Source organism: Agelaius phoeniceus, chromosome 19 (genome assembly GCF_051311805.1).
Source record: "Agelaius phoeniceus isolate bAgePho1 chromosome 19, bAgePho1.hap1, whole genome shotgun sequence".
In the NCBI taxonomy this organism is placed as follows: Eukaryota; Metazoa; Chordata; class Aves; order Passeriformes; family Icteridae; genus Agelaius; species Agelaius phoeniceus.
In genome coordinates, this window is record NC_135283.1 from 11,276,905 (window position 1) to 11,300,143 (window position 23,239).

Sequence of the window (23,239 nt, forward strand, 5' to 3'; positions counted from 1 at the left end):
CCCTACACCTTCTGGAAGAGGAAATCCTGCTTGGCCAACACAGCATTGCTTCAGTGGCTGCTCTGGTGTAGTTCAGACAAGCTTCCCACCAGCTCCCATGTTTAATAAATCCTTTTTACTCAAAACAACCCCCCAAAAAGCCAGCCAAGATGCTCCATATTTTTTTTTCCCCCTTTCCATCTTGTTCCTGTTAGAGGAACTCTGGGGGCCTGTCTTGGTGCTTTCACTCTTTCACATGCCAAAGATCCCTCTTAGTTATGCTCCTGCCAAACCAGATCTTACAGCCTTGCCTCTCAAACCATCCACTTCCCTGCTCCTTGGGGTTCCTTTTGTTGCTGTTGCTTTTTCATTGCATTTCCTTGTGTTTATTGACATGTCTATTGTTGAGCTTCCTGGACACATGCAGCTCTCTTTTTTTGGGATGCAGGGAAAGACAAATAGTTGCCTTCACTTGTGTGCCCCTGCTGTTGGGGAAATACTGTCAGGGCTGTGATTCCTCCAGATGGGATGGCTCATGTGGAGCTGGGGTCATGGAGGGTGTAAACTGGCACTGCTCCACTGCCTTGGCTGGAGTAAAGCCAGTTTGGTCCAGCTGAGAATCTGTCCTGAGTGTCTAAACAGTTATTACACACTAATAAAGATTAATGAGCACAAATCCCCACGGATTCGACATAAAATGGCAATTTTGCTCATTAATCTTTATTGCCATGTTGTTGTGGGTGGTGTTAGAGCAGGCTCCCCCCTCTGCTCTGGATGTGCCCAGAGGAGGGGGCTGAGCCTGGGGAGAGGAAGGCTGGGCAGAGCACACAGAGCACACCAGATGTCCACATTTCCCACCCTGTGTCCTGGTTTCCTTGAAAGCCCTTAAGCAGCAGCAGAGGATGGATCCCAGAGCTTTCCTGCTCCTCTGGCCTCTGGCCTATAAAACCCAGGTTGTTTCTGGTGAGAAGGGATCACATCTCCTCATTAATATTTCAGCTCAGCCGTTGCTGGAGCAGATGGAGAATGTGAAATTTGCCCTGTGCTCTGCAGAGCTGGGAGATCTCCCCTGGCTCATGGCTGGAGGAGTGGCAGCTCTGTTGAAGGCTGAAAGGACTCTGCTCCTTCACACAACCCCACTCCATAAGAACGGTGGCTTTTGGTAATAAATAGGGCCAGAAAAAGCTGCATCTCTGAGCTGAGGTGTTTGCAGCTGAATAAACACAGCCAGGAGCTGCTGCTGCAGTGCTGCAGGCACAAAGCTCCATTGCTGGGTAAATGGAAAGGACTCTGAGAGTGCAGTGAACTTCAAGGGTGGATGGAATGGCCTGGGGGCAGAGTGAGTGCTCTGTGGGCAGCTGCTGTCAGTCCTGTCTGCCAGGGGGCAGCAGGAGAGGCAGGACACAGCCTGAGAGCAGCCTGGCTGCCCTTGCCCTCCCCACATCTTCCTTCACACCCACATTTGTGGGTCCCACTCATCCCCAGAGTAAAACCTAAAAAACCTAAAACCCAAAAGAAGCCCAGAGGGGAGAGCCTGCAGGTGACCCAAGGCACGCTGCTGCTGCTGCTGCTGCTGCTGCTGTGTGGCCATAAAAAAAGGGAAAAGCCTGGAGAGTTTTTCCCTTTTAATAAAAGGGAAAAGGCCTGGAGGCCTCTGGAGCTGAGAGAGAAGAGGGGAGGCTTTCAAGGTGGTCTCCAACCAGCTTAATGTGCTGGAAATCCCCATTTTCAGGCCAGCAGGAGGAGGGAGTTCCCCAGGGACAGCCAGGGAGCAGCTGGGGCTGCAGGATGGTTGGGGATGGTTCTCCCTCTAGGAGAGAACATTCAGCCATCTCAGAGTGTCCCAGAACACCTCAAAACCTTCAGCACTTTTATGGTTTTGGGGTTTTTTTTTTAGGGTGGATACTGTGAAAAGTCAGGAAGGGCCAGGTGTCCTTGATTTGTGTCCTTCAGAGCAGCCCTGGGATGCTGCAGAGCTCTGGGACACCTGACATCCTGGGCACCTTCATATCCTTATTTTCACATCAAAATATTTCTCATCTTTTTATTTTCCTGGGCAGGCAGCAGGAAGGGGAAGGGGCCTGCAGTCCATGGAGTGCTTTGGGGGAGGAAGGAGCTGCCTGTCCCCTCCAGCTCCCCGCTCCCTCATTCCCCAGCTGGGAATCAGCTGCAGGAGTGTGTTTGCTGCCCTTTGGGGATGCTGGGCAGCTCTGGAGCTGCAGCAGCCCTGCTCTGAGGTGGCTGAGCCCAGCCAGCAGCCAGCAGGAGCCACAGTCCCTTCCTTGGGAGGCTCCTGGTGTTGGGAGGACGGGGCGAGCGTCCAGCGGCCGCGAGGTTCTGCGGGGATAAACCGGGAGAAGTTTGGAAGTGGAGATGGAAATCTCAAAAGCTCAGACATCCTTTGGCCATTTCCAAAGCTGCCTGGTGTTAGCCAGACCTGAAAACCCTTCCTAGGAGTTGGATTTTGGAGTATTTTGATCTGTTACTTTCGCTTTTGGGCTTAGCTAAATCCAGGAAACTCGCCGTGGTGTAATTTTTGAATCAAGACTAAACACACCCCAAAGTATTCCTGAACCCATCAGGAAAGCTGCTGCTTGGTTTATCTTCCAGGAATAATTCAGGCCAGCTCAGGCTTGAATTCAGTCTGGTTTTGCCCCTAGATAATGATTGTTTTTGAGGAAATAATGAGAGCAGGCCATGATCTTTCCAAAAGGCTTTGACCTGACGCACCAAGCTGTTCCAGGAGGTGGATGGAGATAAATTCAGTGAGAGGGGCCAATGTCTGGAGGCTGGAAGAGCAGCCTGGAGTATCCATGGCCTCCAAAAACTCACACAGACACATTTTCCCCAGGAATTGTGGGATGGAGGTGTTGGGTTCTGCCATATCTCGGGATTTTTCCCTCTAGGAGAGAGCATTCAGCCGTCTCGGGGTGTCCCAGAACACCCAAAAACCTTCAGCATTTTTATGGTTTGGTTTTTTTTTTTTCAGGGTGGATACTGTGAAAAGTCAGGAAGGGCCAGGTGTCCTTGATTTGCACAGCCAGGGTGAAGAAATGTGGATTAAGTGCCTGGTAAAAGCCAAAAAAGGTGTGTTTAAAGATAAATCCCAGTCTCTGTCACAGCTGTTGAGCCAGGATCGAATCTTCCCAAATCCAGGTACAGCTGCAGAGCTCTCCATCCATTTTGAGCCCAAATTTAGTCCCAAATCCTGCATAAACACCTACAGCATGGACTGTGCCTTCTGGGGGGCTTCTCGCAGGCTGGGGCTCAAAATCCAATATCCCCCAAGCCAGGATTTGACTTTGAATTTTCCCTTTAAAATCCATGTGTAAAGTGAATTTCCAGGGCTCGGCCGCTGTTTTTATTTTGGTGAATCCAGTGGTTTGTGCTTGGTGAGAGCTGTCCCTGTGCCAGGGGCTGCTGGAAATAGTCACAACATCCAAAAGAGCTGGAATTCTGCATTTTTTAATAGCAATACAACGAGGGGAAGCTGCTAAATGGAGCTTCTTGTAAGCTGGAAATGTGTTGGAGTAAAATTTGTCATTTCTTGTAGGAAAAAAAAAAACCTAAACAACTCTCTAAAATTGTCCAAAATCTTCAATTTAAGGATTTACAGTTTTATTGGCAAAGATCCATGTTTAGCATCAATGTATGGGATTTCTAGACTTTCTGTCTTAAGGTGTGAAGTCTGCTTTTTCTGGAGATGGTGGGAAACCTGTAACAAGAATATTTCTACATCATTTTGGCTGGGAAAAAAACCCCCAAACACCAAAAAATGAGCAAAAAAATGGAAAAGCATCCAGATCCCAGTGGTCTCTGGTGTTGAAGAGGGCACATGAACATGTTAGGAAGGAGAAGACTTTCCAGCTTGCTGTAATGCAAGTCCTTTTTTACTTTATTTTTAGGATTTTTTTTTTTTTACAGTAACATCATTTGGTTGCTTAACTGTGAAAGTCTCTGCTTTTCCATCCCTGTGGAAGGCTGATATTCTTTCTCATGTTCTTCTTATTTATTATTTATCCCTTTCTGGTACTATCCAAGAGGTGCTGAAGGTATCTCCCAGCCTGCCCTCGAGCCATGTGGAATCCCTGTGGTTTCTCCTACCAGCTGGGATGGCAGTAGACACCTAATTATGATTTTAAATTATATTTATAGCAACTTAGATGATTTTTCTTTTAGTGTCCTGGTTTGCTCTAGAATTAGGGATGGGGATAAGGAATCTTGGTTTTAAAAAATTATAATTTTTTTTTTTTGAGTTTTCTTTTAACATCTTGGGGGCTTCTGGAGAAACCTGCTCACTTTTATGTTTTTAGGAGGGAAGAACGAGGTGGGTTTCTTGGTCCTTTGGGAGGGGATTGAGTAGCACCAGGGTTCAGTTTAGCTGGTAAAATGCTCTGTGTCCCATCATTAAAACCACCCTGAATTCTGACAAAACAACCACTTTCCACCTGGAAATCAAAATCTGGCTGATGCCAAACTTGGTTTGTCCAAGGCTCGTGCCAGGCTTTTCTCTGTCAGATTTCCATGGAGTTTGCTGAGCCCTGGGTGCTCAGGATGGGCCAAGGCAGGGCTGGGGACAGCCAGGTGCCACCTGTGGCATGGAGGACACCTGGTCCTGCAGGAATAACCCAGCAATTCATCTGCAGCTTCTTATTCTCCAGGGGATGTCCAGGGGAACCCCTGAAGTGTGGGAGAGAATCAGGACTGGGGGCTCAAAACCCATCAGGTTTTTGTTCTTTTTATTCCCTTTCTCCCCTTGGAAAGGTGCTTCCAAAGCCTCCCCAGCCTTTCTGCTAAACAATAACAGAATCAGAGAACCACAGAGTCATTTAGGGTAGAAAAACCTTGAAAATCATCGAGTCCAACCAAAAACTCAGCACTGCCAAGGCCACCACTAACCCATGTCCCCAAGTGCCACATGCCCACACTCTAAGCCCTTCCAGGGAGGTGACTCAAGCCCTTCCCTGGTGCAGCTGTTTTCAGACAGCTCACGCTGCTTCTCTGGTTTGTTTTCTTTCCCCAACGTATAAGAAACGTTGGGTAGCAGAATGTGGAATTGATTAGAAGTTCATAAAGCAGGGACCTCAGAAGGATGTGGGTATAAATGCTTTTCAGGCATCCGAGGTGAACTTTAAATGGAGCTTTGGCCCTCATTTGCTTTCTGCTTTTCAAAAACCATTTATGAGAAAGTGGAGCTGTCAAAGCCATGCATGAACTTTGCCTTCTTGCAAATAACTTGTCTCAAAGTAAATTGTCCAAATGCACAAGAAACTTGTCTCAAAGTAAATCCAGTAGCTCTACAAAGCTGGAATTGTGTGCATTAGAGGGTGTGAGAGGTGTGTGTGGGTGTGTGTGGTGTGTGTGTTGTGCTTGGTGTGCAGGGAGTAACTCAACCATTTTGAGATTTACAAAAACACAATGCAAGTGCTTTTAGAAAAAAACAAAAAAAAGAAAAAAGGCAGCGTAAAATATTTATTTCTTGGCAGAAGTACATCAAGACCACATCTCCCATCCTTCTTTTAATTGCTTGGTGTTTGTTTGTGTTGTCTCAGGCTTTGCTGGTTTCCTCTGCAGGGCTCTGTCACCTCACACAACCCCTCTGTCAGCCAGGGCACGGGGCAGCTCCAGCCCCTCAGGAGAGCCCTGGGGTGCAGGCAGGGAGCGAGGGCAGAGGTGGTGCTGGCTTAAAGGCAGCACAGAGCAACGTGGGTGATTTTCAGTTTTCAGCCTTGTGGAGGGAGCTCTTTCCTTGTGAGAATCCAAACCACCACAGCCTGGGGCAGCACCCAGGTCACAGCCCTGGGAGGGTGCTTGGCCAGCCAGAGCAGCTTGGAGGGGGTGAGGTGGCACTGGCTGGGCTGTGGGTGGCACTGGCAGGGCTCTGAGTGGCACTGGCAGGGCTCTGAGTGGCTCTGGCAGAGCTATGAGGTGGCACTGACAGGGCTGTGAGTGGCACTGGCAGGGCTGTGAGTGGCACTGGCAGGGCTCTGAGTGGCACTGGCTGGGCTGTGGGTGGCACTGGCAGAGCTGTGGGTGGCACTGGCAGGGCTCTGGCACTGGCAGGGCTGTGGGTGGCACTGGCAGGGCTGTGGGTGGCACTGGCAGAGCTATGAGGTGGCACTGGCAGGGCTGTGAGTGGCACTGGCTGGGCTGTGAGTGGCTCTGGCAGGGCTCTGGCACTGGCAGGGCTGTGGGTGGCACTGGCAGAGCTATGAGGTGGCACTGGCAGGGCTGTGAGTGGCACTGGCAGGGCTGTGAGTGGCTCTGGCAGAGCTATGAGGTGGCACTGGCAGGGCTGTGGGTGGCACTGGCAGGGCTGTGAGTGACACTGGCAGGGCTGTGGGTGGCACTGGCAGGGCTGTGGGTGGCACTGGCAGGGCTCTGGCACTGGCTGGGCTGTGGGTGGCACTGGCTGGGCTCTGAGTGGCACTGGCAGGGCTGTGGGTGGCACTGGCAGGGCTGTGGGTGGCACTGGCAGGGCTCTGGCACTGGCTGGGCTGTGGGTGGCACTGGCAGGGCTGTGAGTGGCACTGGCAGGGCTGTGGGTGGCACTGGCAGGGCTGTGGGTGGCACTGGCAGGGCTGTGAGTGGCACTGGCTGGGCTGTGGGTGGCACTGGCTGGTTGGCAGTGCCCTGTGGGCTTTGCCCATGGTCTGGAGCTGCCCTGGGCGGGGTGGGTGCTCTGAGCTCCCGTTCCCAGCCAGGTGCAGACGCTGCCATGTCCCACAGTCAGGCACTGCCAGGCTCACTGCTTGTCCCTGTCCCCAGAGCCCTTCTGAGGTCACCTGGCTGCCCACCTGCACGTCCCCTCCCCCTGGCTCCACCTGCAACACGTCCCTGTGCTGCCTTCAGCCATCTCTGCTGTTCCTGGTGCTCTGGGGATGGGCAGGGCTAGCACAGTGACAGTGGGACTGTGTGTAAAGTTTGAGAGGCTTTTACTCCATGTTGTTGTTTTCATGAGATGCTTTCAGGATCCGTGCTGAACTGGTATTCTTTAACCTTCACTGCCACAGATTCTTTCTTCCCTTTCCTTTCTTCACTTCAATCAGATTGGCAAAATACATTTGGCTTTAAAAAAAAAAAACAAAAAAAACAACCCAACCAACCCCAAACCCTGCTGATGGGGTAAGTTACTCCTCTTTACTGTGCTTTGATTTGATTTCTCAGGATACTCAGAGATTTATCACTGCTGCTGAGAGGGGACAGTTCACCTTTTTGGAGACTTCAACCACTGTAACAGTTTTCCAGATGTGTGTGTGCGTGTGTGCGTGTGTCAGCCAGCGCTGTGCGTGCGTGTGTTCTGCTGAATATCGTGTGCATCTCTGAAATGCTTCAAACAACTGCCTGGAAGTCAAAAACCAACCACCTCTTTCCAGTCATATGTTTGCCGTGACTTTTCATAACCACACTTGAAACTAGTGGTCTTGGATGGAAATATTCAAAGAGCAGGGCATCTTTATAGCAATGGTATGTCAGTCGAATTACGGGAAATGTACACAAAAATAAATAAATGAAATTTAAAAGTAACATTCTCTCAGCCTACCTGTGTTTCCCTCAGTGGAAGTGTTACCAGTTGTGTCAGGACACGCTTTGGGCTGCTTTTGCCATTCCCATGGGAGGTTTTTGGGGATCATCTTACTCCCAACAGCTTATCATACATTACTGAGAGCTCAGGAATGCTCAAGCTGCTCGACAGGGATAATTGTCAGCGCTGGTTTCCCTTTCCCTGCTCGGGCTGGCGGGGGCAGGCGCAGCCACATCCCGTCCAGCCCACATCAAAGGCACGGCCCGCAGGGACGGCAGCAGCGCCTTCCTGCCCCCAGCCCTCCCCAAAATCAGCTTTTCCAGGGGCTCCAGGGGACCCAGCCCCGTGCCCAGCATTGATCCAGGCTGGGCTCTGCTGGGTGGAGGCTCAGCACCTCCTGGCAATGTGGCCAAGGGCCGGGTGCCGGGCTGGGCTGCAGGACAGATGTGCTGCTTTGCTGTGTTTCTGCACTGCCCTGCCAGCCCCATCTCTGTTACCTGCCGTTCTTCCCAGGGTGGCTCTCAGGCCACTCTTTGTCCTTTTGTCCTGATGCAGGGCCAGTGTTCACCCTGAGTTCATTGTGTGAGCCAAACCGCTGTGCTGGAGTGGAGCGTGTTGGGCTGGTCGTGCTGAAACATGAATCGCTGCTTCCCTCCTCCTCCTGTAAATAAAATTATCCTTCCATTTATGTTAGAACTGCAGAAAACAATATCCCAGCTCCCTCTGCTGATCCTGCAGTCCCAGTGAGGGCGAGAGCACTGGCTGCAGAGCTGATGTGCTGCGCAGCGAACTCCAGAGACCCAGCCTGGTTAATGAAAAGCTTTGAGGGGCACAGGTTTGAAATGCAGCTTTGTAATGCAATTATTTGGGTTGATGAAATAGCAGATGCTGTTCCCTCTGCTTCCCCTGCCTGTCTCATGTATGAAATTGTGAAGTAATTCCTAACATCACATGGAAGTGAGGAAGAGAACAGGAAAAATTGAGATGTGAGGAAAATCAATGTTTGCCACCTGGAAGAAGCACGGATGCCTGGGCTGAACACTTTGGGATTGCAGCAGGAATATTATAACCCAGCAGTGGGAATGCTGGTGATGCAGAGATTGCCATAAAAATGTCTGAAGGGAAGAGCTGCAAGAGGCACAGACCCATTTCTGAGAATCCTAAACTGAACAGCTGCTGAAGCTCTCCCTGCGCTGCACGTGCGTGTGTGTTCTGTTTAAAAGGAAGAAATTAAGAGCCATATTTTTATTTTATCAAATCAAATTACCCCTGTATGCTCGGAATATTTATGCATCAGTGCTTTTTTTTTTTTTTATTAGGGCTTTATCTCACTGTAATCAATTCCAAATACTAACCTATTTTTATCGCTGTAATGCAGCAGTAATTTATAAGATGTAGACGGAACGCACACGAGATGCCAAAAGCAATTTTATGGAGCCTCTTTTGTTGTCATCTACAATGCATCAGCTCTTGCCTTCAGCCTCCCATCAATTTTAAAAGCCCCAAGATGAAAAAAAAAAAAAAAAAATAAAAAGGAGCAAGTACAGCGAAGCAGCTGCCAAGGCCTGGAATAGCCTGAGATCTGTGTGCACCTTTGGGATGGAGGTTGATTGACCACGGCACAATAATAAAAACTGTGCTGGGCTTTGTAATGTAATTATCTGGGTTGAAAATGGCAGATCCTGTTTCCTCTGCCTCCCCTGCCTGCTCCATGTATGAAATTGTGAAGTCATTCCTGTGTTATCCCAGCTAACATCACAGGGAAGTGAGGAAAAGGACAGGGAAAGTTGAGGTGTGAGGAAGAGAAGAGGGAAAGTTGGGGTCCTTGGGGCTGAATTGAGCTGCCCTTCTTCATCTTTTTTCCTCTCCTTTGGGAGCCCCCCTGGATGGGCACTAGGATTGGCTTCCAAAGTGCAGATATGCCAGGGAGCATTCCAGAATCCCCATCCCATCCCCACACCAACCAGCTGCCTTTGAGCAGCTTCCACCAAGCTCTTGTGCCCCTGAGGGGCACCTGCAACAGGAGCAGCCATGGTTGTGCTCGTGGTTGAGGTTCTCCAACTCCTTCCAGTCAAGATCTTGCCTGTCAGACATCGCTGCTGCTCTCCCAAATTTTCCTGGTGTTATCACTCCCAACACAATTTTGGTTCCAGTTCTGGCTCTCTGGTGCTGGGAGTGATGGTGAAATCAATATAATCATGATGAGACAAGTGGGGATGGCTTCAGACTCATAGAGAGTAGGGTATTGGGAAGGAATTGTTCCCTGTGAGGGTGGGCAGGCCCTGGCACAGGGTACCACAGCAGCTGTCCCTGGATCCCTGGAAGTGCCCAAGGCCAGGCTGGATGGGGCTGGGAGCCACATGGGATAGTGGAAGGTGTCCCTGGACTGGCTGATCTTTAAGGTCCCTCCTGACCCAAACCATTCTGTGAGTTCATAAATCTGTGAAGATCTTGCAACGTTTTTGAAGCATACACTGCACCCAAAGGTGATGCAGTTTATTGATGTTAAACACACAGATGTTTAATTCTGTTTCATTTACTTGCTGAATCTTACTAATAGACACTTGGAAGCATCTTGAGACTAAAAGCACATCCCATTTAATACCCAGTGATTGCCTTTAAGGCATGCATATAAATAGGTCTCTTTCAATAGGCTTCTATTAACCACAGGCACTGAAAATAAATGGAGGAACATTACAAAGCATTGACAAATTATTGATGGCAAACATTACCAAGCCACCTTTGTTGTTTGCCTGCCCCTTTCATATTGGAGGGCTTTTGGGAAATAACAATCAAAGCAGCCCCTCCTGCAGGAATCATTACTAAAGCATTTTGCATGCAGATTACTTCAGGCCTCAGCTCCGTGCTCGGCTGGGTCAGGAGAGGAAGGCCAAGATTTGCTGATTGAGATCAGATGGCTGGTGGCGAGAAGGAATCTAGATGACTTAACTGGAGGGATTAGACTCAAGTCTTTTGGCTTCCACTTGGCTGTTTTATAAACTGCACGGCCGGGCCGCGTTCCCTCGGCGTGCGCGCGCTGCGCGCGGGGCGGCTCGGGGCACCAGCCAGTCCCTCAGCGCTGGCAGGGCAGCCCTGCTGGGTGAGAAAGGCAAAACCAGTGCAGGTGGAAGCTAAAATTAGCCCCAGAGCTCCAGCCCTTGCACCTCCAGCCAGGCTGAGCCCGCAGCGCTCTCCAGCCCTGCCGCGGTTTGGTGGGTGATGCCGCAGGGCAGAGCCGCTCTTCCCAGAGCTCCAGACACTGTTCCCAGAGCTCCAGCTGCTGTTCCCAGAGCTCCAGCCCCGTTTCCCTGCCCTCCCCATGGCCTCTGAGGTACCCAAACACAAGCAGTGTCCCCACAGCTGGCACCTGGCTGCAGGGTAAGGAGCCATCAGGGGTTTTTGTTGCAGGCAGTTTGAAGCCTCACCCATTGGATGAATCCCCACGGGAGCAGATGGAGCTTTCTCCTTTCTCTCAGAGCCTAACCTTTAATTTTACAAGGCTGATTGAAACCAAGAGTGGAAATAAAAAGTCAGAGCTGCTCTGTTTTCCTTCCCCTCCCTTCCATTATCTTCTTTCTTTTCCATCCATCCTCGTTTCACATGCCTCTCGGATTGCGTCCCCCTGGTTTCCCAGTTATTTATTGACCCAGACCTAATTCCTTATTTCCAGAAATGTGTCATGAATCCTGCCTTTGAGTCATTTGCTTTTTGCTTTCCAGGCTCATCTCTTTGACCACGTTTTCCTGTGAAAGATAAGGATGTAGGGTTTGTGGAGTAATCGCAGCAGGATGCCTGGGCTTCATTCATGGATCTGTTGCCACTGGCTCATTATGGAAAATTAGGAGAGTTATTTCACCTTTCAGTGCCTCACCTCAGTGTCACCATCTGTAAAACAAGGCTGGTAATTGTTATCTCTTCCTCACAGGAGAACTGGGGAGCTTCACTAATGACCATCTGCTAAATGCTCTCAGAGCCTCACATGAACATTTCTACTGAAGTGCAAATTATTATTAGAAACCAGGGATTGTTACTGGATTGATATCAAATCATTGTCGACAGCTTCTCTGCAGGGAAAACTTAGGCACAGCCAACAAGAACAAGCTGCATGTTTTGAAGTTGTGCAGTTGATTATGTTGGCTTTCATCTTCTGGTAAGAGGATCCTCTGCCATCTGAACTCTCTGATCTCTGGGAACACAATTCATCCAATCAATCTGGAGGAAAATAAACCTCTGCAGACAAAAACATTAAGTATCCACCTGAGATCAGATGAAGATGGAAGATGTTAATTAATTCCCAGCCCCCAGCCCTTAACTCTTGCACAGCCAGAGCTTCCCTGGCCCAGCAGGCAGTGCTGGGGGAGAGCACAGGACACATCCATGGCCCATCCCAGGCTTGCAGAGTCTCCTGGGCTCCGTTTTAATTGGAAACATGCAAATATTTAATGATTAAATTGGTGCCACTGAGGGCTCCTATGGACAGTCTGGGGGTCACGTGCTGATCTCGTGGTCCACTCGGAGGCTCCATGTGCCAGCAGAGATTCCAGCTGTGGCTCCATTCCAGATGTGGTGGTTTAACCCCAGCCCCAGCAGCTCAGCCCCACAGAGAGAGAGAGCCAGAGGGGTAAAACTGAGAAAACTCTTGGGCTGAGATAAAGACAGATTAATAATTAGAGCAAAAGCCACACATGCAAACAAAGCAGAACAAGGAATTCATTCCCCACTTCCCATGACAGGCAGGGGCTCAGCCATCCCCAGGACAGCAGGGAGGACAAAGGCCACCACTCCAAATGTCCTCTCTTTCCTCCTCCTTTGTCCCCTGAGCCTGACATGGGTGGCCTGGGGTGTCCCTGGGGTCACTTGGGGTCAGCTGTCCTGGCTGTGTCCCTTCCCAGCTCCTTGTGCCCTCACTGGAGGGGCGAGGAGCAGAAAAAGCCTTGACTGGGCAAGCACAGCTCAACAATAACAAAAACATCCCCAGGTTGTCAACCCTGTGTTCAGCACAAACCCCAAACACAGCCCCACAGTGGCCACTGGGAAGAAAATCAACTCCATCCCAGTCAGAACCAGTCCAGCAAGGAGCCATCCTGGGCTGGGGGACATCCCTGCACCTCTGCTGACCCTGGCCCAGTGAGTTTCCTCCTTGCTCAGCCTCAGTGCTGGCAGCTGATGGGTTTAGTTGAACCTGGAGATGACATTTAGGACATACAGACAAAGAACCCCCTGGGACCCCTCTGGGGTGTGCCCCATGTGCCCTGGAAGCTCCACTGGAAATATTACAGGGTGTTGGTAACAGTCTCACTGCAGTGAGTTCTGCAATTCTTCACCTACAAGACACAAAATGCCCAAAATCTTTTGCTACAAGGTCTTTTAAGGCCGAATTATCCAATTAAGAAATGACACCTAAATTATTTTCACTTTTAACCCAATAACTGATCACTCAAAGTCCACAATGTGGACTTTTCTGTCCAATTACACAAAACCACCCAAACCCATGGAGAAGGAAGAAGGTGAAGGAGAAGGTGAAGAAGAAGGAAGAAGAAGGTGAAGGAGAAGGAAGAAGAAGGTGAAGAAGAAGGGGAGAAGAAGGAAGAAGAAGGGGGAGAAGAAGGTGAAGAAGAAGGAGCAGCGCCCACCCTAAAACCTCCATCTTGCCCCATATCTATTACTGAATCCTAAACCCTTAAACTCTGATTTTCCACCCTGTGATATCACACACTTCCATCCAAACTCCACACCCACAATCCCAGTTCTGCCATTCCATTCTGGAAGCTTCTCCACAGCCTCAGGTCAGTGCAGTGTTCTCTTGGGGGTCAGTGCCTGGCAGCACAGAAATTCCAAAATTCTCAGCAGCCAGAACTCCAACCACAGGGAGCCAGAGGAGCCTCTCACCCTTTTAGTGCCTGGCCTCATCTGCGTTTTTCAGGAGCTGGGGATGAGAGGGGAGGATGCCTGGAGGCTAAAACCCATCACGGGGCATTCAATCGGGACAAACATCCCTATTGACAGCAGAAATGGGGCTGGGGCTGTGAGGAGCAGAGAGCTCAGCCCTGCTGTGGCACCAAAGCTGACAATTTGCAGCTGGAGAGGTTCAGGAACAGCCCCCTTCCCCCACTGACACCATTATGTGCCATTAGGGTCACTGTCCTATTTTGCAGGGTTTAAGTAAAATAAATGTGGTTTAATGATGCTGCAGTGTGAAAGCATCATGGGTGCTACACTCACACAACCGAAGCGACACTGAGGGGAAAATGGGTGATGTTTTTGGGATCTGCCAGGGGAATATCAGCATGGAAAATTGATGACTTTGGGATTTTGAGAGGTGCCAGAGGAATATCAGCATGAAAAATGGGTGACACTGAGATTTTGGGAGCTGGCAGGGGAATATCAGCATGGAAAATGGGTGACACTGAGATTTTGGGAGCTGGCAGGAGAATATCAGCATGGAAAATGGGTGACACTGAGATTTTGGGAGCTGTGAAAATGGGTGACATTTTTGGGGATCTTCCAGGGATAAATCAGCATGGAAAATGGGTGAGACTGAGATTTTGGGAGCTGGAAGGGGAATATCAGCATGGAAAATGGGTGACTTTGGGATTTTGGGATCTGCCAGAGGAATATCAGCATGAAAAATGGGTGACTTTGGGATTTTGGGAGCTGGCAGGAGAATATCAGCATGGAAAATGGGTGACTTTGGGATTTTGGGAGCTGTGAAAATGGGTGACATTTCTGGGGATTTTCCAGGTATAAATCAGCATGGAAAATGGGTGACACAGATTTTGGGAGCTGTGAAAATGGGGTGACATTTTTTGGGATTTGCCAGGGATAAATCAGCATGGAAAATGGGTGACTTTGGGATTTTCAGAGCTGTGAAAAGGGGTGACATTTTTGGGGATTTCCAGGTATAAATCAGCATGGAAAATGGGTGACACTGAGATTTTGGGAGCTGTGAAAATGGGTGACATTTTTGGGGATTTACCAGGGATAAATCAGCATGGAAAATGGGTGACTTTGGGATTTTGGGAGCTGCCAAGGGTAAATCAGCATGGAAAATAGATGACTGTGGGATTTTGGGATATGCCAAGGGAATATCAACATCCCTGCACTGCACTGGGTCTCTGGAGACAGGACTTGATTCTCTCCAGCAGTGCAGAGCTTGTTGAAAATGGAAAAAAAAAAAAAAAAAACCCAGTAATTTTTTAATTAAAAAAGGATAATAACCTCTTGTATTAAAACTGTGAAAATCAGTCCTCTACATTTAAAAATGGGCTTGTAAAAGCATATGTGCCTTTTGGCTATTTCCTAGAATATATAGCTTTGGTCACATGGCTCTCATTAAGACACCAGAAAATGTTGTAAACTGGCATTTATAAGCTCACCATAGGAAATTTCTGTATTTTTATTTTGAATTTATAATCCCACTCCAAGATTTGCTGAAAGATATAAAACTTTACTTGAGGTTTTGGAAAGGGAATGATGTCTGAACAAAACAGTCTCCTTTTGGTAAAAACTCCCATCTGTTCAAGTTCTGACGTGTTCTTCAGGCAAATAAGATTTTTTTTTTTCCCTACATGTATTAAAAAAAACCAACAAAGCAGATCTGGCTAAGAGTGCAGTCACTGATACTTTAACTGTTAATATTTCATAACATTGCATTTTTTAAAGGTAAAATTACTTAAAATACATATAAACACACTCACTCCCATCTCTGCAGAGCTGAGGAGGCTGCTGTGGATCCCTGGGTGAATTTAACACCGAAAACAGGTGAGTTTTGGTCACGAAATAAAAAGGAACATGAAAATCAAGGGAGATTTTAACCCCATTTTTTTACACTGAGGTTTGAATAACACCACCCCAGCTTGTAAATAACATCAGCAGATGGAAACTCCCCTGTTTCCCCCGAGCTCACATCTCTGGGCACGGATCAAAATTAGAAATAAAACAAACTAATTCACTCCTACAACGCTGAAACGAGGGTTGATGCCCACCATCCCTGAAGATCCGAGGGATTTGGAGGCAGCAGGTTGTCAGAGCAGCCTGCAGGGCTGCTTCCAGCAGCTCTTTCCCAAGCAGGCTGCAGGTGGCAATACATTTATTCCTGATGCTGCCTCTGCCTGAAAGCTCCGGGAGGAGGAGGAGGAGGAGGAGGTTGCTCTCGAAGAAGGAATCCATGGGCAGGGAAATCTGACTGCAGGGAAAGGGGGCAGGAGTGCTGGAACCCTGGTTATTGGGAATTTTGCATTTTCTGTGCTGTCAGGCACTGACCCCCAAGAGAACACTGCATTTGACCTGAAGCTGTAGAGAAAGCTTCCAAAATTAAATGATAGAACTGGGATTATAAGTGTGGAGTTTAAATAGAAGTGTGCAATATCACATGGCAGGAAAATTAGAGTTTAACCTTTTAGAATAAAGTAATACATATATATATATAAAGCAATTAATACATATATAATATATATATGTAATATATATATATGTAATATATATATATTACATATATAATGTAAAGCAAGGTAGAAGTTTTAAGGCAGAAGCTACTCCTTCTTCACCTTCTTCTTCATAAGTTTAGATAGTATTATGTAATTAGATAAAAAAGTCCACATTGCAAGCCACAAGCAGTTAGTTATAAAGTTAGAAGTAAAAATAATTTAAGTGTCATTTTTTTAGTTAGACAGTTTATCCTTAAAAACCCTTGTAGAGAGATAGGGCTCAATTTTTAGTTTGTTAGAGTGAAGTGCTGTAGAACTCACAATTTGTGAAACTGTAATATAGATAAAAACTAATAAATATCTAAGTCTGAACAAGAAATACTCTCTAGCACATTTAATCCCAACCCTGACCAAAAAAATATAAAACTCAACATCGAGGAGGAGATCAGGTGGGTTTGCTCTTGGTGGGAAGGGCTCCTTTCTCCCTGTCGCCCTCCCAGCCTCTCCCCAGCCCTGGAATTCGTGTGGTGCCAGGAGCTGAGTGGAGAAATCAGCTGGCAGATGGGCAAAATATATCCTGAAAGTGGAAAAAAATGAAACAAGGCATTTTAATCCCCCTTCCCTGACCCCACTGTTGAGCTGTTCCCCCAGGAGCCAGAATCCAGACTGGCAGCTCTCCCTCCTTCCTCAAGCAAGATCAGGCAGAGTAAAACTCAGATTAATTAATGAGGTGATGATTTATAACATCTCACAGTGTCCACACAGCAATCCCACTCCTGTGGGTGCTCCAGCAGGGCTTTCTCATCTTTTTGGGGTTTTGCTGCTCAGCCCTGGGGCAGCATTTTAAATCCTGGGAGATGGAGGGGACAGCCTGGCACAACAGCCTGGGAATACTGGAGGGGACAAAAATCCCTTTTCCATGTGGAGAAATGCTCCTGGAAATGGGGCAGCTGTGCCAGGAGGGCAGGAAAAGGCTCTGATGTCACCCAGGAGCTTGGGCAGAGCAGGGATTTCACCTGCCTGAGGCACAGGGGTCTGTCTGGATGAACAAAATGAGGCTGGGGAAGGCTCAGGTTCCACAGGTTCTTGACATCATCCCAGAGCAGGGACTGGTGCTTTCTGCCTTTTTGTGTGGGCTCTGAATCTTTCACCTCTCCTCTGGAAAATGGCCCTAATTTGCTCTGCTGTGGGAACAGGATTATTATTAAATGGTGGCAGGGAGTGAGTGCTTTAAAATAATATTGCAGAGCACTCTCTGTGCTCTCCTCAGAACTCCAGCAACAGCTTGGCCAGCCCTGAGTGATGCCACGGGTAATTCCCCTGGTGGAGCACGCACAAGAGGGCCAAAAAAGCCCTTTTTGACAGGAAACAATGCCCTGTTTCACTCAAAAAACAAGTGTTTGAAGCAAACCCTTGGTGAAGCAGCCCAGTGACACAACTCTGGATGTGTCACTGCACCTGGAAATATTCCTGAGAGCATTCCCTGCACGCTGAGGCCTCACTCTGCTTTCTCCACCTCACCCTGAGCTTTTTTTGGGGGGGTTCCCATCACCCCTGAGCCATATCTGTCCTCATAGACTCACCTGGGTTGGAAGAGACAAAGATCATTCAGTTCCACCCACACCTTCCACCAGCCCAGGCTGCTCCAAGCCCTGTCCAGCCTGGTCTTAGGCACTTCCAGGGATGCAGGGGTAGCCACAGCTCTAGGAAAACCATCCCAGCCCCTCATCACACTCACAGGGAGGAATTCCTCCCCAGCATCCCATCTAACTCTACTCTCTGTGGGTCTGAAGCCATTCCCTTTGTCCTGTCATTCCTCACTCCTGCTCTACATCCTTCTGGGAGTGAAACCTGCTCATTAACACCAAGATTTTATTCAGGCTCTGAAACCTGCTCATTTACACCAAGATTTTTATCAGGCTCTGAAACCTGCTCAGATTTTAATCAGGCTCTGAAACCTGCTCATTAACACCAAGATTTCAATCAGGGTCTGAAACCTGCTCCTTAACACCAAGATTTTTTTAATCAGGGTCTGAAACCTGCTCATTAACACCAAGATTTTAATCAGGCTCTGGGTGGTGGATGGGCAGGACACCTCAGCAGCCTCCAGCTTTCCTTTGGGAGCTTCCAAACTGAAGAACAATCCTGGGGTGAGCAGCTGGGGATGGAGATTTCCTTGGAAGGAATTTCTGTGCTGACACCAGGAGGATGGAGGGGACAGACCCAGACCCAAAATGTGGGTGCTGCCTCTCTTCCCTGAGCCCATCCCAGGGAGCAAAAGGGGAAATCCAGCAATACCTCTGGCTTATCAGTGACAGGACAAATTGATACCAGACTTTTATGAGGGTGGGGAAACGTCTCTCCATAAAAAGAATCTAAATTTACCATCGTGTTAACAATTCTGTAAGAGTTTTTGGCAACTCCTAATGGAAATTTCAGGAGCAGATGGAAATATTTGGAAACGTATAGAACACATGAGCCTGCAACATCCATTTTTATTTTCTCATTGGGAGTGTGGAGTGGTTTCAGGTTGCCTTTAAATTTTTTTTTTTTCCTTTCTTTCTTCTGGATGCTAAGAAAAGCAAGAAGGGAAGCAGGAGAGGATGGATATAGTCAGGAGGGGTTTTTTTTTTGGTGTTGCTGACTTGATTCCCCTGTGTGGTCTGTGACAGATTTGAGGGAATGGCACCAGCATGAACAACCTGGTCCTGGTTTATCTGGGAGCCGAGCAGGAATGGAAGGGCACCTGTGAGGTCCAATTCTCCTTTTCCAGGTTAATTAAGGTGGATTGCCTGTATCCACCTCCCAGGCAGCACGTGGGGTTTAATTAATGAGTGTAAAACCAGTCCCAGTGTTCTCTGATGGACGATAATGTCATGGGCTGCCCCTGATGCCCAAGGGCACAGCCTCCCTCGGAGAGGAAAATCCCTGGACAACACTGAAAAGGTGGATCAAATATTTCCAATCCCTGCTGCCCACAGGGCAAGAACAGCTTTTGCTTTTTAGGTGTTACAACCCATCCTAGAGCAGGGAGTTTGGTGCCGCAGGAGGGGAATGAATAACAGTAATAGACACACACAAAAGCTGAGGGGAAAAAAGCTCCCAGCTGCCAAATTTCTGGACCTCTGCTGATCAGGAATAATCAGAAATGAAGGAGTTTTTCCACTTCTCTGCTGTCTGAGCAGCACAAGGGCCAATGCACGGCCTTCCCTGCTGCTCTGCTCTGCTCTGGTGGGTCAGGGTTTTGTGTGGGGAGCTCATCTGGAACCCGAGGCGTTTCCCGAGCTGTTTACATTGTCCCGCTTCCACCGGAGCTCGGCGGCTCTTGGAACATCCATCCCTAAAGCCTTTAATTAGGAGAGACTTCTGGGGCTGGTGGTCGAGGCTTTTATTGTGCTTGGAAGAGCCCGGAGCAGAGGCCCCCGGGCCAGTAGCGGCTCCACAGCGATCCCAGCGCTCCAGGATGGGGCTGGGGCAGGAAAGGGAGGAAACGGAGCTGGGTGATGACAGAGGGGCTCCTCTCACAGCCACCCGAGCAGCCCTCGGGGACAAGGAGCCTGCAGCCCCCAATATGTCCTGCAGAGCTTCCCCTGCACCTCCTTGGAGCCGCGGCCTTGCCCGGCACTGCTGCCACCCCTGGGCTCTGCAGGGACAGCGGCAGCTCGGTGACATTGTCCAGGTCATGCCTTAGGGTTCTGCTTTGTAATTTGTAATCTGTAATCCTGTAGCTCTTCAGTGTGTAACTCTAAACTCCATGTGCAGTGGGAGCTGCTGCTTTCCCAATTTGGGCAGACACAACAATTCCTGTCCAGGCCTGGCAATCAAGGACACCTCACTGCCTCAGGCCCTGAGATGGAAACAAAAGGGAGTTGGGGGCAGCAAACTTGGGGTAAATGACTTCATTAGCTGGAGCTGTAATTGGAAGATGAGCCCCCAATATGTCCTGCAGAGCTTCCCCTGCACCTCCTCAGGAACCGCGGCCTTGCCCGGCACTGCTGCCACCCCTGGGCCCTGCAGGGACAGGGGCAGCTCAGTGCCATTGGCCAGGTCATCCCTGGTGCCTCAGGGTTCTGCTTTTTATATTTTCATCTATTTGTAATCCTGTAATTCTTCAGTGTATAACTAAACTCCATGTACAGTGGGAGCTGCTGCTTCCCCATTTGGGGCAGACACAACAATTCCTCTCCAGGCCTGGCAATCAAGGGCACCTCACTGCCTCAGGCCCTGAGATGGAAACAAAAGGGAGTTGGGGGAACAAACTTGGGGTAAATGACTTCATTTGCTGGAGCTGTAATTGGAAGATGAACCCCCAATATGCAAATGGAACAAACTTATAAAAGTGTCAAAACCCGTGACCCCCTGTCCATTTTGGGTGGGCTTTGTCTGCCCTAAATGTACCTGAAGGCCCTTCAATAAAATAAACTGCGTTTTATTCTCTGAATTTTGTCTAGCCTCTGTTTTTAGGTAGCCCTAAATGGCACCATCCCTGCTGGCCCTTGCCTCCTCTGTGCTCAGTTACACACTCAGCCCATCCCCTCTCTGCTTTCCCTGCTCAAACCCTTTTTCCATAGCGGGATTAGCGCGAGGGGTTTGGGTTCAATTTTCCTGCCTGTTGGCCGTGAGACAGGAGCACGCCTGCCCAGACCTGCAGAAGTCGTTCAGGTCCTAAATCCTGTCGGTTGTGTCCCTTCCCAGAGGTTTCTGTGGCACAGGGGCACGGGCTGGGGATCGTGGCAGGCTCGTGCCCCTCCCAGTGCTGTGGGAAGGTGACACTGGTTTGGTCCTGTCACCTTTTCCTTGGCCCAGAGGCAGAGCCACAGCACCTTCAGGATGCCATTTCTCCCGGGAAAAGGTGCCTTGTAAAACACCCAGGAAGCATTTGGAGTAATTAACCATGCACTCTTCCTAATTTCGCTGTGATCCCATGCATGACAGGGAAGCTGTTGGGATAATTCCTTTTTTATTGACTAGTAGGGAATAATTGGCTTAGAATACCTGATAAATATTCAGAACACACTTGCAACTGCTCCGAGCAGGTTGGAACCACATGCTCATGCAACTTTACCAGATGTTGTGTACTCCTATTTGTACCAAATCATAAAAAAACCCCAACAAATTCTTTTTTTTAATTTAAAACAGGCATCAGATATAAAAACTGAAATTAATAAGATTCTATGGGTTGAAAATAACATGCCCATGAAACCATCTGATGGCAAACATATTAAAAAAACTTCTGTTTTCTTTGCAGGCCACTTTTTATGTCTGTAAGACTTGATGTGAAACCACTTGAAGATAAATGTGAAAGCAACCCAAATTCATTTTATTTGCAAGCGTGAGGCACCCAGGTAGGACATTAATAATAAAAATCAGTTGGGTTTTTAAAAATTAATCCTTTTTTAGTCAGCCAAGGAAGGGGTGTTATTCATAATGCAGGTCTTGCCTGGACCTGTGACTCAGGAGCTGGCAGTGACTCTTCTCTTCCTGCTGTCCTTCCTCTGAGCTGCTTCACCTTTTGGTCCAGACCTTCCTGGATGAGATTTTATCAGCCAAAACTGTTCCCATCCAGCTCTGTGAACATGGAGTGAGGGCTGAGGGAGCTCCCACCCTTGGCCACCGTCACGGAGAAGATGCTGGGGGAATAAAGCACCTCTGAGCTAAAGGGGAGCCCCAGGAGCTGAACTGGAGGGGCCACAGATACAAAAATGAGACAAAAAAGGGAGTTTTCTTACCCTGTGGGCTGGACCAGCTCTTGATCTCTGATCCCTCTGTCCTGTCTTTTATTAAATCCATTCCTAGAGCTACATCAAGTCCCTCCAGTGCAGCTGGAGCTCTCCAGACTTTTCCTCTCCACTTTGGTCTTCTCCTGTCAGCACAAATACTCCAAGGCAGAGGGGACAAGTGGTGTTGGAAAACAGACAAATGAGAAAAAAAAAAAACAACCCAAAACACAAATTTCCCCTTTCTCTGGATGTCTGGAAAACTCTGACCTGCTGGGGGGATGGAGGGAGGTTAAACACCCTCCAGGTAGTAGGGTAAGATGAGCCTCCCCAGGCTGAGGAAAATGATGCTGGGTGCTGAGTGTTTGACAAAAAACTGGCTCGAGTTACACCAAATTGTTTCCTCATCATCAGTCAAAATTACCATTCCCTTCCTCCTCCTCCTCCTCTGCCTCCTGAAATGCAAGAAGATGAAAAGAAGAAGGGAGGGGGACAAGAGGAGGGGATGGGGACAGCTCAGGAAGTTGGGGTGGGGAGCTCTGACCACTCCAATGCCTGCCCTGTTCATCCTGCAGGGGATTTGGGAAGAGCTGGGGCCGAAGCCTTGCTGAGGATTCACACCTGGCCTTTGCAGGGGGGATTTTTCTTTTCCCAGCTCCAGTGGATGCCAGAGTGCTTCCCTCACAAAGCCCAGCTGGGGTGAAATGCAAAATTCAGCTTTGCCTCCCGTCCCTCGTGCTGCAGGCTCTGCCCAGGGATTGCTGTGGCTGCTGCTAATTCACGTCAAGGTCTACAGGAATAACCATGGAAAATACTTGGCATGGCTCAGGCCCCCACAGAACACAATTAAATATATCTCACTATTATGCTTTGTCTAAAATTATAGCCCCTAAATACCTCTCATGCCTCTCACAGCTGGTGGGTCTAAATTTAGGGGTTCCCTGTGAGTGGCATGGTGGGATCAAGCACTCTTGTGGGAGGGGACACTCAGGTCAATCTGTGGCCACAACATTTTGCTTTCCCAAATCCCTCTGTGAACTTCCACAGCTGCTTGAAGGCCCCTCAATTGTGCAGGTGTTGCCCAGCCACTGGCACAGCTGGGAATGGGGTTGTGGTTCTGACTCATCCCACCACTCACCCACCCATCCCAGCACCCCTGGGCACAGCTCTGCCCCTGCCCAGCAGCCCCAGGGAAGGAAAGGGCTCTTTCAACTCCTCATTTCCCAGTGGGACTTTATTTTTCTTTCCACCACCTCTTGACCTTGGATGTGGAAATAACGTCCAGAGAGCTGAGAAAGTTCTCAGCATCTTCTTTCCTTCCTGCAGACATCAAAAGGGGACTGTGGGCTCCATCAGAGATTACATCATGGCTGGTTTTGATCCTCTCAGCAGAGGAGACATAAATCTTCTTCCTTTTCTTTCTCTGTTTGGGTGTCGATTCTTTCCTGTGTTCTGAAGTTTCTCAGGAGAAAATGTAAACGGGTTTCATAAGCTGATTTTCTGCCCACAGATTTTTACCTTGGTGATTCTCACCATTGCTGCTGGGTGGAAAAAGGATTGACAAGGGTGCAGAAAGGGCAGCAGGAGTTGTA

General features: G+C 48.8%; 1 protein-coding gene across 1 annotated transcript in view; it reads left to right on the forward strand.

Moving 5' to 3' along the window:
- The window catches only part of MAP2K6 (mitogen-activated protein kinase kinase 6), an 80,399-nt gene extending 59,124 nt beyond the window's left edge, over nt 1–21,275 (forward strand). The window contains exon 13 of the mRNA XM_077188419.1: nt 21,179–21,275. The gene's annotated coding sequence lies outside the window, so the exon portion shown is untranslated. The remainder of the gene's footprint in view (nt 1–21,178) is intronic.
- The last annotated feature ends 1,964 nt before the right edge of the window (nt 21,276–23,239 follow it).